Below are 11,866 nucleotides of genomic sequence, written 5' to 3' on the forward strand. Positions count from 1 at the left end.
AAGAACTCTGCTAAGTCTATTAAATTAAACCTTGCAATGAATCAACTACTGCAGAGAGCGAACTGACATACAGAATTGATACAATGTTGGAAAGACACAACTCTGTTGTGATATATGAAGAAATTAGTTGCACCCCACCAGGAGATTTAGTGAAGAAGAAGATCTTTATTGTACATGCAAAGGTACAAGGTACAGCAGGGTGGATATGGTAGACATGTTTCACACGATTTCCATGTACTTGTTCACTACCAAACACTTAGAAAACAAGCATGTGGAATTTGCGTGAAACACGTCTACCATATCCATCCTGCTGTACCTTGTACCTTTGCATGTACAATAAAGATCTTCTTCTTCACTGAATCTGCTGGTGGGGTGCGACCAATTTCTTCATATCCAAAAAAAGGAGCAAGTAGGCGGGGCACTACGAGGGACTATAAACACCTGCTCAACCGGCGCTAAAATACAAGTACCTTAAAATCTATTGTAAAAAAGATATATGAAAGTTTGATACAAACAATATATCTAACAAAGCTGCTGCTATAAATGAAATGACATACAATAAAGGTGCATATATAATAATATCACAAACAAGATATACTACAACACACTAGCAGCGCTAAGAGCATAAAATACATATATATAAATGCAGTCCACTGGGATAAAGTCCATGTGCTCATATGATCATGCAGTGTGCCCAGAATATTCTCTCCTGACAATCCAAGGTCGTGAGTATGTTGGTGAATACACCGGACCCTCCACCTCACCAATGTGCTCCCCCAAATCAGAAACACTCACCAGAAATCTGGTCAACAAGCGCCTGTACCATCAGCCTATCACAGGCTTAGAAACGATCTCCTCAGGAATTAACCAGGAGCGCCGGCACTTGAACCGTCTCAATCAGATCAATTCTTGTGGTATACCCACTGGGACTCCATACTGCCTGACGTGCTGCTGGGGACAGCCTGGGACAGCAGCAGGGACATGTTCCAGTGACGATCCCTTGTCCCCGGTCCTTCCTGTACGTGCAGCTACACAACAGCAAACACAGCCCCTGCAGCTGTGCACACAACAGCAAACACAGCCCCTGCAGCTGTGCACAGCTGCAGGGGCTGTGTTTGCTGTTGTGTAGCTGCACGTACAGGAAGGACCGGGGACAAGGGATCGTCACTGGAACATGTCCCTGCTGCTGTCCCAGGCTGTCCCCAGCAGCACGTCAGGCAGTATGGAGTCCCAGTGGGTATACCACAAGAATTGATCTGATTGAGACGGTTCAAGTGCCGGCGCTCCTGGTTAATTCCTGAGGAGATCGTTTCTAAGCCTGTGATAGGCTGATGGTACAGGCGCTTGTTGACCAGATTTCTGGTGGGTGTTTCTGATTTGGGGGAGCACATTGGTGAGGTGGAGGGTCCGGTGTATTCACCAACATACTCACGACCTTGGATTGTCAGGAGAGAATATTCTGGGCACACTGCATGATCATATGAGCACATGGACTTTATCCCAGTGGACTGCATTTATATATATGTATTTTATGCTCTTAGCGCTGCTAGTGTGTTGTAGTATATCTTGTTTGTGATATTATTATATATGCACCTTTATTGTATGCAATTTCTTCATATACTGTATGCTGTGGCGAGCCGAGGTCCAGCAACCTCCTTGGATTGTAAACACAGACTCACCTGAGCAGTGTTACTCCTCTCTACACTACAACTCTGTTGTTATCCTTAGGTGATCTGTATAGGGGTTCAGGCTTTTAGTAAAAACCAAGTAAAAACTTGTCAGACAACTGAGTTTATGCTCTGCAACATTGTATAATTTCTATATTGCAGTTTAGGCTCGGTTTCCACTAGTGCAACTTGCTGTGCGACTTGACACATGTCAAGTCGCACAGCAAGTCAAAAGCCATTAATTTCAATTCGGCCCGTTTCCACTGCCGCGACTTGAGTTGCGGCGACTTCAAAAGTAGTTTGTGCACTACTTTTAAGCCGGCTTCAGTGCGACTTCCCTCTATAATGAGGGACAAGTCTCAATGAAAGCCGCAAACAACTTTAGCTACGAAGTCGCGCTAGAAGTAGCACGACTTCCTAGCCGCGGTAGTGGAAACCGAGCCTTACTCTCTGCAATAGATGATTCATTAAGCTTAAAGTGATTGTTGACCCTCACCTTGTAAAAGAACTCATTCAGTTTAAAACAGAAATTAAAGAAAAATATTTGTATATATATAAATAAATATATATATATATATATATATATACATGTTTCCCTTTTTTATAAGTGAGATCACAATCCCTCTGTAGTCAGTGGCATAAGAGCTGAGGGGAAGAGAAACAGCAGAACGCCGAGCTTCTTACTGACTAGTTGTGCAGGGGGTGTGTGTCAGGACAAGTCTGATCATTGGAGGAGAGCACACTGAGTTCAGAGCATAGCAAGAGAACTAATCACCAGGGGCGTAACTACAGGGGTTGCAGGGGTTGCAATTGCAACCGGGCCCCACACTCCAGGGGGCCTATGCAGCTCCCCTGTACACCTGGATAGGAGGGGGGGCAGCATGTAGAGAAATTCCTGTCCTCCTTTTTCCTCCTGTAGCTGCAGGAGGAAAATGGAGGAGCTTGGTTCCTCTGTATGCTGCCCCCACCACTCCTCCTATCCAGTTTACTTGTGTTCTGCTGTCTCTGTGCCCCTGTGTGCTCCCCTGGTGCCCCCCCCCCCACTGTGCTGCCATCCCCTCTCTGGCCAGCTGCTACAGGGGATGTGTCACAATAGAGAACCAGGAAGGGGTCAGTAAATATGTAATTTACCAGCTCCTTCCTTTTCTGAATAGACAGAGTCATAGTCAGTAGTGACATTGTAAAAAAATAAAATAAAATTATAAAAAATAATACAATTAAAATACCAAAAAATAAAAACTACTGACAACAGTGGGTGAACTTCCAGGATTGCAAAGGTCACACTTGCAACTGGGCCCTGGCATTCCACCACGGTGGGGAGGCCCCAAGATGGCAGGAAGGGGGCCCACTGCAGAACTTATGAAAGGGTTCCACTGCGGGACCATAATAAAGGGCCCCAGGATCAGTAAGAAGAGCCCCAGGCTTGAAGGGAAGGGCCCCGGCCAGGGGTCCGGGGGGCCCTTCATAGTTTCTTGCACCGGGGCCCTGAAGGTTCTAGTTACGCCTCTGCTAATCACACTGTGTTTTGATTAGGAAAGAAGAGGAATTGACAGGAACTCCAGGGATTTCCCACTAAGGAAGCAATACAAAGAGAACAGGATACTTTTTATACACGCACATGGTACAGCAGGCAGATATCAGAAATATGAAATGTTGGATTTACATATTTTTTTTTAAATACTCGCATACTATGATCGCTAACTTCATTTAGTGGTCATAATGCTATATTTTCCTGATTTAATCTATTTCTGAAATCTTCTAGGTAAATGATCTGAAAGCTATTTTCTCAGAGGATTGAATGTTAGAGAATTTTAGATTCACCTTGCAAAAGGCAACATGCAGAAATTAGCATTTCACACATATTAAAGACCTCCGAAATCCATGCTTCAATTTCTTTTTATAAATAGACCCCTCTGTACTATGAAAAGTCTAACTTTTAAATTAAAGCTTAAATTAACCCTTAACACTTAGATTACAACTTCCCATTTATTATACAAGTTTCTTTAGATTTACCAAAAACCATATAATCCATATAATATGAGGTCAAACCTAAACACACTTACAACTTGTATGCAATCAGTCAGACCCTCGTACTACATAATTGAAGATAAATCTAAAGGAAATTGTACAGATATTATAAAAGAAGATTGTATAATGTATGGTCAGCTTAAAAAAAAAAAAAAAAACTTGGGCCCTGGGTAGTTTAAGCCATAATGTGCTAGATTTAACAAAGGCAAGGCTGTTGGGATTTCGACACAAAAATATGCACATTTAGCCAATATGTACATAGAGATTCCACGGACAAGCTGGAGTGTAATTTACTAAATGGCAGCATGTGTTTATGGATACCTTAATACACGTGGCTGGATGCACATAATATACATGACAGAACTATACTCCAGATATAATACCAGCCCTCCAACACCTAAAGGTTAAGTTCACCTTTTTAGGCAGAATTTCACTTTTCATAATAAATAGAGTATTTTGTCATGTATTTTCTGCCCAAGCCATCCAAATGTGTGTATCTCTCACTTACCTAGTCTATAGCAGCCTTCAAATTTCAAAGAATGCATTCTGACTGAGCTCTGACGTCCTGTGACATTATGTGACCACACGGGAAACGTTATATCTCGTCATGCACTATTTTACTGCATCACGGAAGAAGGGCATGTTTTACCTCTCTGGACCATATCTCCCGCATTACAATACCACCTCTTTTTTATTTTCACCCACTTTCCTATAGTTGCCTTCAAGGTGACCTTACACTATACAATATGATTATACAATCTCCTTTAGACCGTCAACAATGTAGAGCAAGGGCCTACCTGATTTGATAAAAATAAATAGATCGTTCAGGTGGGTCCTCCTAATACATAGTTTTGGTAAACCTGAAGGAACGTGTAGAGAGATTGTACAATCATATTATATAGTGTATGCATAGTGGATAGCCAACTTTATACAAGTACATGGGAGGGAGTGGGTGGAGACACTCAGCTGTCATTGTTCTCGTAATCCAGCTTCAGCTTTAGCAGGGGGAGGATATAAACACACTAATTTCCCTTTCAAGCCCCATTCACACTTAGTATAGTGGGAGAGCATTTTTTGGGTAATTTTTCTTGTGACACACATAGGGCAGTCCATTCATTTGATAAGCTGCCCTATGTGCAACAAATGTGGAAAAGTAGCTCATGGAGTAATTTTGGTGTGCTGTCGTTTGCAGCTCATTTTGCAGCTTTTGTTGAATGTTTTTCCATGTGGAAAAAGGTTTGCTTCAGTGTTTGGGATGCTGTTAACAATTTAGACCAAAATACATCTACGATAGATCAAAAAATGCATAAACAAAGCAACTACTATTCAATTGTGATACCAATTGTTAACAACTAAAACACCAAAACAGTAGCACTAAAAAAATGACATAAGCAACAAAGAACTTGTAATTTAATTATATGTGAAAGTCCATAATAGTCTATTCGTGAATAAACCCCCCTCTTCTGTGAGCTTAAAGGATAAGTTCACCTTTCATAACATGTTACATGTTATGAACGGGCTAGCCCCGCACCTCCCCGATTTCGCTGTGACAGCTAGTGGGGTTCTTCTCCCTCCCCGCTAGCTGTCACAATTTAAAAAAAAACGTGGCTGAGCGGAGCTATGCCCATCCAGGCACGTCACTGATTGACAAGGCTCTGTGCATGGGAAACTACAAGGTCCGACAGCCACATGTAGTTCATTCATGTTACCTGTCAGATTGTATCTGCTTACCTGTACAGGATGTATGGGTAATCAGATACACTGGCAGATCTGCTGGAGACCTGCAAGGCACCAGCTGATTGCTGGTGCAATGCTTTACAGGTTAAAAAAAAAAAAAAAAGCACATTTTTTTGCCTGCAAATTAATGTTCGTTTTTAATTTTTTTTTTTTTCAAAAAAGCAAACTTATCGTTTAATAAGACATAAATGTGCAGATGCAATCACCTTTATATTTGTAATACCATATAGAGAGCCAAATTAACCCATAGGCAAACAGTGCATACATCTAGACTTGAAAATAGTTCCACCGCCACCCTGTACCACCATTACCATAAGATTATAAATGGTCAGACAGGCTTCAGCTGTATGTTCCTCCAATGGCTCCCAGCACATTAGCAAGCACCACACCTACAAACAAAGATTAGCACCAAAGAAAAGCATATACTCCAGTTGTATTATAACTCATATTTTATTGTAGAATACTGCTAGAAAGGAACAAAAAAAAAAAAAAACCTTCAGTCGAGTCAACATCAGCTCACCATCACAAGAAGCAGCTTACGAGGGAATAGAACAGACTTTGAATAGAACAGACTTTAGGAAACAAACGAGGTGGCTTACAATCTCATGGTGCTGAAAGGACAGCTCCAAGAAAAACATAGGGTATAACTGAGCATGCTCACAACCACAGAGTAGACTGTCCCATTGGTGAGGCTCCAGTCCTGGAACACTCAGTTGTAGTCCTATTCCCTCAGCAAATTGCCTCAGCACCCACATCAGCCCAGCTACCACATAAGATTCATTTAGAATTCCCGGTAACAAATAATGGCATCAAAAGTGCGACTAGTTCGTTTTAGATGCATAAAGGTGGCCATACACTATACACTCTGATTATATAATCTCTGTACAATCTATTTTAAAATTACCAGAACTATATAATACAAGGATACACCTGTCTATTCAATCTCTCTATATCCAATCAAGCAGGCCCTTGCATTACATAGTTTCTGGGAGATCCAAGGCAGCCTGTACATTAGTCTTTTTTTTTCCTTTAACCATTGGGTTAAAGGGAAAAAAAGTACCTGATTCCCCCATCCACACACTTGATGTGGATAAGAAAATCCTGCCCACTGAGTTATTTTATTCCAACAGAGGAGAGACCTCCTGGCCATCAGAATACACTGATCAGTGCTGTTGGCTACAGCTTGCAGCACTGAACATTCAGGAAAAACCCAACAGGGTGGTTATACATTATTCAATTGGTAGATGAACTTCTGTATAAATGTACTGCCCATACATAGATCGACATTTATCAGGTCCCTGCTGAACCAGATGAATTTTGATTCATGTATCATGTATGTCCAGTTTTAAGGAGATTGCACAATCATATTACATACTGTATTGTGAGTTTTACAGACTTCCAGGGACACATTTTCCTGTTTCCAATATTAGGCTGTTATGTGATCATCCAGTTCCTTTTTCTGCTCCAGTGTGCACACTGCCAAATTAATGAATCATGCAGGGAGAATGAGAGGTACAAAATGACCCATTAGCAGAGGAAGACACTGGCTATATATTTAGGGAGAACAGTGCCTTCTGACAATGACCGCATTGGAGAAGCATGTAACTGCAGAGCTGGACAGGAACAATCCCCTGGAGGGGGAGGAAAGGTGCAGGGTGTGTTTTCATGAGGTCAGCTGCTGAAAACATCTTCACTCAATGAATGGTTTTCTCATCCTACAGGATGTATAGATTTTTTAGAAGAAACTGGAGGCTGAGGTGTCACCTTCCTTAGAACAAAGGAATAGCTTTTTTTCTTTTCTGCAACAGAGGTACATTAATATTATGTTGGAAGGAAGCTGTACTTTAGAAATAAAAAGTGAACTTAGGCTTGAAGTTAATACCTTTCTGTATTAATGTATGTATTTACCTTTCCTCTGACATATTGCAGGGATTGACTTCCCAGGGAATGCAGAGTACCCCCAAAATCATATACTGATGCTTCAGCACAGCATTTGAGCATCTTCATGTAAGATTTTGGATACTAAGCATTCCCTGAGATGCATGACGACAAGGCCTGAATAAGGTTAGTATATTTCTTCTTTTTTTTTTTTTTTTTTTTCTAATTCAGCTAGGAAATGTTTTAACCCAAACATATATAAATTATTACTGCATACTTTTTTATGTAATAGTTCAATCATATCTCAGTCTATATTTTGAATATATATAATGTGCTAATTTATATTTATTTCAAATCACATAAATCAAAAGGCACATATGTATAGGCAGAGCCAAAGCCATCTGATGGCTAATGCCATTTAAACATTTAAATCTAGGTTGTAAACATGACATTTATATGATGCTGTGATACAATCCATAATAACAATGACAATTCTTGCAAATTCCAAGGTCACAGTTGGTAAAAGATTTAAGAAAGAAACAGTTTGCCAACACATATTACAAAAAGGAAAAAAAACCTTAAATTAACTTTTTGCACATTATATATTAGTATGACAGTTATCCAAAAACAGAAACATATTAAAGATTAAAGTGCTATGTCCCTGTGTTTAGGCTACAGATCGAAAGACTCTGTGGACTTAATTATGGCATTTTTTCCCTGCTTGTACGCTGCAGCCAACAGCTCAGGGAGTCAGAGATTATAATATCATCAGCATGGACACAGTCTCTGATATATTGGGTAAGAGCAAAAGCACTTTGATGCTCCTCTTGCCACTCTTTCTGTCTTTCCTTAGATGTCTACTACAAATGCTTTTATTTTTGGACAAAGCTGATTGTTATAGACATCTTTCAGGTGTCTGGCAACAGCTAAATCTAGATGTAGAGTATCTGTCAGTTTCATTTTATCTGTTGTGATAAAAATAAAGAAAAATATAATTTTCAGAACCCAAAGTTAAAGATATTAAACTCACCCTTTATAAAAAAAAATGGCGTCATTTTCTCAAGGTGCTGTTCAGGGACCATCCAATCATGTGAAGGAAAAGCTTAATACAATCTGTTTGTAAAATTTAATTTACATCTACCAACAATTATGCAGTATAAAGACCTCCAGAACTGGATAAAAAAAAAATGAATGTAGTGTTTAGGATTGCCCTTCTGTCACATAGTTTGGTAAATTGCAAAGTGACTGTGCAGAGATTATACAAACAGACTATAATGTGCATGTTCACTCGTAGATAGTAGAAATTGTGATATGTTTCATGGGGCCAAGCTGTATCTAATAATATATTAAAATTGACACATTTATAGTATTTTTAGCAGAAACTATTTAAAACTATGCTACCATATAATATGCTGCAGGTAATCTGTAACATTTAATAGTAAACAACCCTGTAACAATATTTCAACAAATATACAGTGGGTACGGAAAGTATTCAGACCCCCTTAAATTTTTCACTCTTTGTTATATTGCAGCCATTTGCTAAAATCATTTAAGTTCATTCTTCTTCCTCATGAATGTACACATAGCACCCCCATACTGACAGAAAAACACAGAATTGTTGACATTGTTGCAGATTTATTAAAAAAGAAAAACTGAAATATCACATGGTCCTAAGTATTCAGACCCTTTGCTGTGACACTCATATATTTAACTCAGGTGCTTTCCATTTCTTCTGATCATCCTTGAGATGGTTCTACACCTTCATTTGAGTCCAGCTGTGTTTGATTATACTGATTGGACTTGATTAGGAAAGCCACACACCTGTCTATATAAGACCTTCCAGATCACAATGCATGTCAGAGCAAATGAGAATCATGAGGTCAAAGGAACTGCCTGAAGAGCTCAGAGACAGAATTGTGGCAAGGCACAGATCTGGCCAAGGTTACAAAAAGATTTCTGCTGCACTTAAGGTTCCTAAGAGCACAGTGGCCTCCATAATCCTCAAATGGAAGACGTTTGGGATGACCAGAACCCTTCCTAGAGCTGGCCGTCCGGCCAAACTGAGCTATCGGGGGAGAAGAGCCTTGGTGAGAGAGGTAAAGAAGAACCCAAAGATCACTGTGGCTGAGCTCCAGAGATGCAGTCAGGAGATGGGAGAAAGTTGTAGAAAGTCAATCATCACTGCAGCCCTCCACCAGTCGGGGCTTTATGGCAGAGTGGCCCGACGGAAGCCTCTCCTCAGTGTAAGACACATGAAAGCCCGCATGGAGTTTGCTAAAAAACACCTGAAGGACTCCAAGATGGTGAGAAATAAGATTCTCTGGTCTGATGAGACCAAAATAGAACTTTTTGGCCTTAATTCTAAGCGGTATGTGTGGAGAAAACCAGGCACTGCTCATCACCTGTCCAATACAGTCCCAACAATGAAGCATGGTGGTGGCAGCATCATGCTGTGGGGGTGTTTTTCAGCTGCAGGGACAGGACGACTGGTTGCAATCGAGGGAAAGATGAATGCGGCCAAGTACAGGGATATCCTGGACAAAAACCTTCTCCAGAGTGCTCTGGACCTCAGACTGGGCCGAAGGTTTACCTTCCAACAAGACAATGACCCTAAGCACACAGCTAAAATAACGAAGGAGTGGCTTCACAACAACTCTGTGACTGTTCTTGAATGGCCCAGCCAGAGCCCTGACTTAAACCCAATTGAGCATCTCTGGAGAGACCTAAAAATGGCTGTCCATCAACGTTTACCATCCAACCTAACAGAACTGGAGAGGATCTGCAAGGAGGAATGGCAGAGGATCCCCAAATCCAGGTGTGAAAGACTTGTTGCATCTTTCCCAAAAAGACTCCTGGCTGTATTAGATCAAAAGGGGGCTTCTACTAAATACTGAGCAAAGGGTCTGAATACTTAGGACCATGTGATATTTCAGTTTTTCTTTTTTAATAAATCTGCAACAATGTCAACAATTCTGTGTTTTTCTGTCAGTATGGGGTGCTATGTGTACATTCATGAGGAAGAAGAATGAACTTAAATGATTTTAGCAAATGGCTACAATATAACAAAGAGTGAAAAATTTAAGGGGGTCTGAATACTTTCCGTACCCACTGTATATTGAATTTTTATCAATTCTGTCAAAAACTGGATTACTGTACCAAACAATATGTCTACTTAATAGGTAAAGCATATGTGGCCAGGCTATGGACATTGAATATTTATGTACTTTTTACAAACAGTGAATGAGTTGACCCTGAAGAAGTCACGTGACCAGTGACACAATGCGTAGGAGGAGCCAGTGATGTCAGTCTTGTCTGTGTCTGTGCCCGTGAAATCATTTTGTTTGCCTATATACAGCCATGGAGCATTCCCATTCTGATTAGAGGAGGATTCAAGGGAAGCCATTGGACTCTTCTTCTGCTTCTCCGTTAGTTTATCTGGTTTTTGATTACTCCTCTTTAGCCATATAGTCTATTTCTATCCAGCTCATGATGGGGGTTAATTGAGGTGATGAGCAGCATTTGCTGGAGTGAGCTACCACGCAAGCACCGGTATTTTGATTATCGTATCTGATCCAATCTGCTTGTGTATGGTAGTCCTGTCGGCATTGCAGTTCACATCTTGCAATTAATTCTGGGCTTTATATATATGCCAGACTCTTCGGGACAGCATTTTATATGAGCCTGGCTCTCCCCTTTTTGGATTTTCACAGCTCCTGTTTGATTTATGGCATAGTATTTATCGTAGAATTTTTTTGTACTTGATTGTTTCATTATTGCTCAGCAATGGTGTGTGTCCAGCGGACGTATGACGTTTGTGTGTGTTTTTAATGACTACGTAGTCTATATTTTGGTAAGGTGGATGGTCCTATATAATTTTTTCTCTCATTTTTCACCGTTTGTTCCTTGAATATTTAATAAATGTTTGTTTTTTTTATCAGGAACTGTGTCGGTTTATTTATTATTGCTATTGGGAATTAGTATCTCCATTGACCCGGTTACTCAATGCATTATGGCAATTTCTGCCTCTATTTTTTTCATAAGCCATTGGACTCCCCCAGGGGGTTTGGTTTACTTTATACTGCACATAACCATTGTGCTGCAGGTGAGCGCGCATTGGACTCAAAAGTGGATAGCAGGTGGATGAATTTTGCACATTGAGCACTGAAGTTTTTCATTGAAGAAGCACTGCATGTTTCTGGTCTGGTATAGAATTTTGGGGGGACCTCGTTTGTATTTTTGTTTTTTGCATGGGGTCCCCTTTAAAATTTATACCAAACCTGAATAGCCTGTCATGAATTTTAAGGAGAACTGAGAAATGGGGCTGGGCAACATCACTGGTTGCTGGGAACACAGTGGGTTTAGGCACCTGAAGCTTCCTTATGGGCCATACACACTATAAGATTTTCTGAAGACTTTTTCCTTTAGACTTACCAAAACCATATAATATGAGGTCAAACCTAAACACTTTCAATTTGTATGCAATCTGGCAGGCCATTGCACTACATAGAAAAGGTAAATATGAAGGAAATCTAAAAGGTGGATAGTGTGTATCCAGC

The sequence above is a fragment of the Pelophylax lessonae genome (genome assembly GCF_965119305.1).
Source record: "Pelophylax lessonae genome assembly, chromosome: 7".
Classification (NCBI taxonomy): domain Eukaryota; kingdom Metazoa; phylum Chordata; class Amphibia; order Anura; family Ranidae; genus Pelophylax; species Pelophylax lessonae.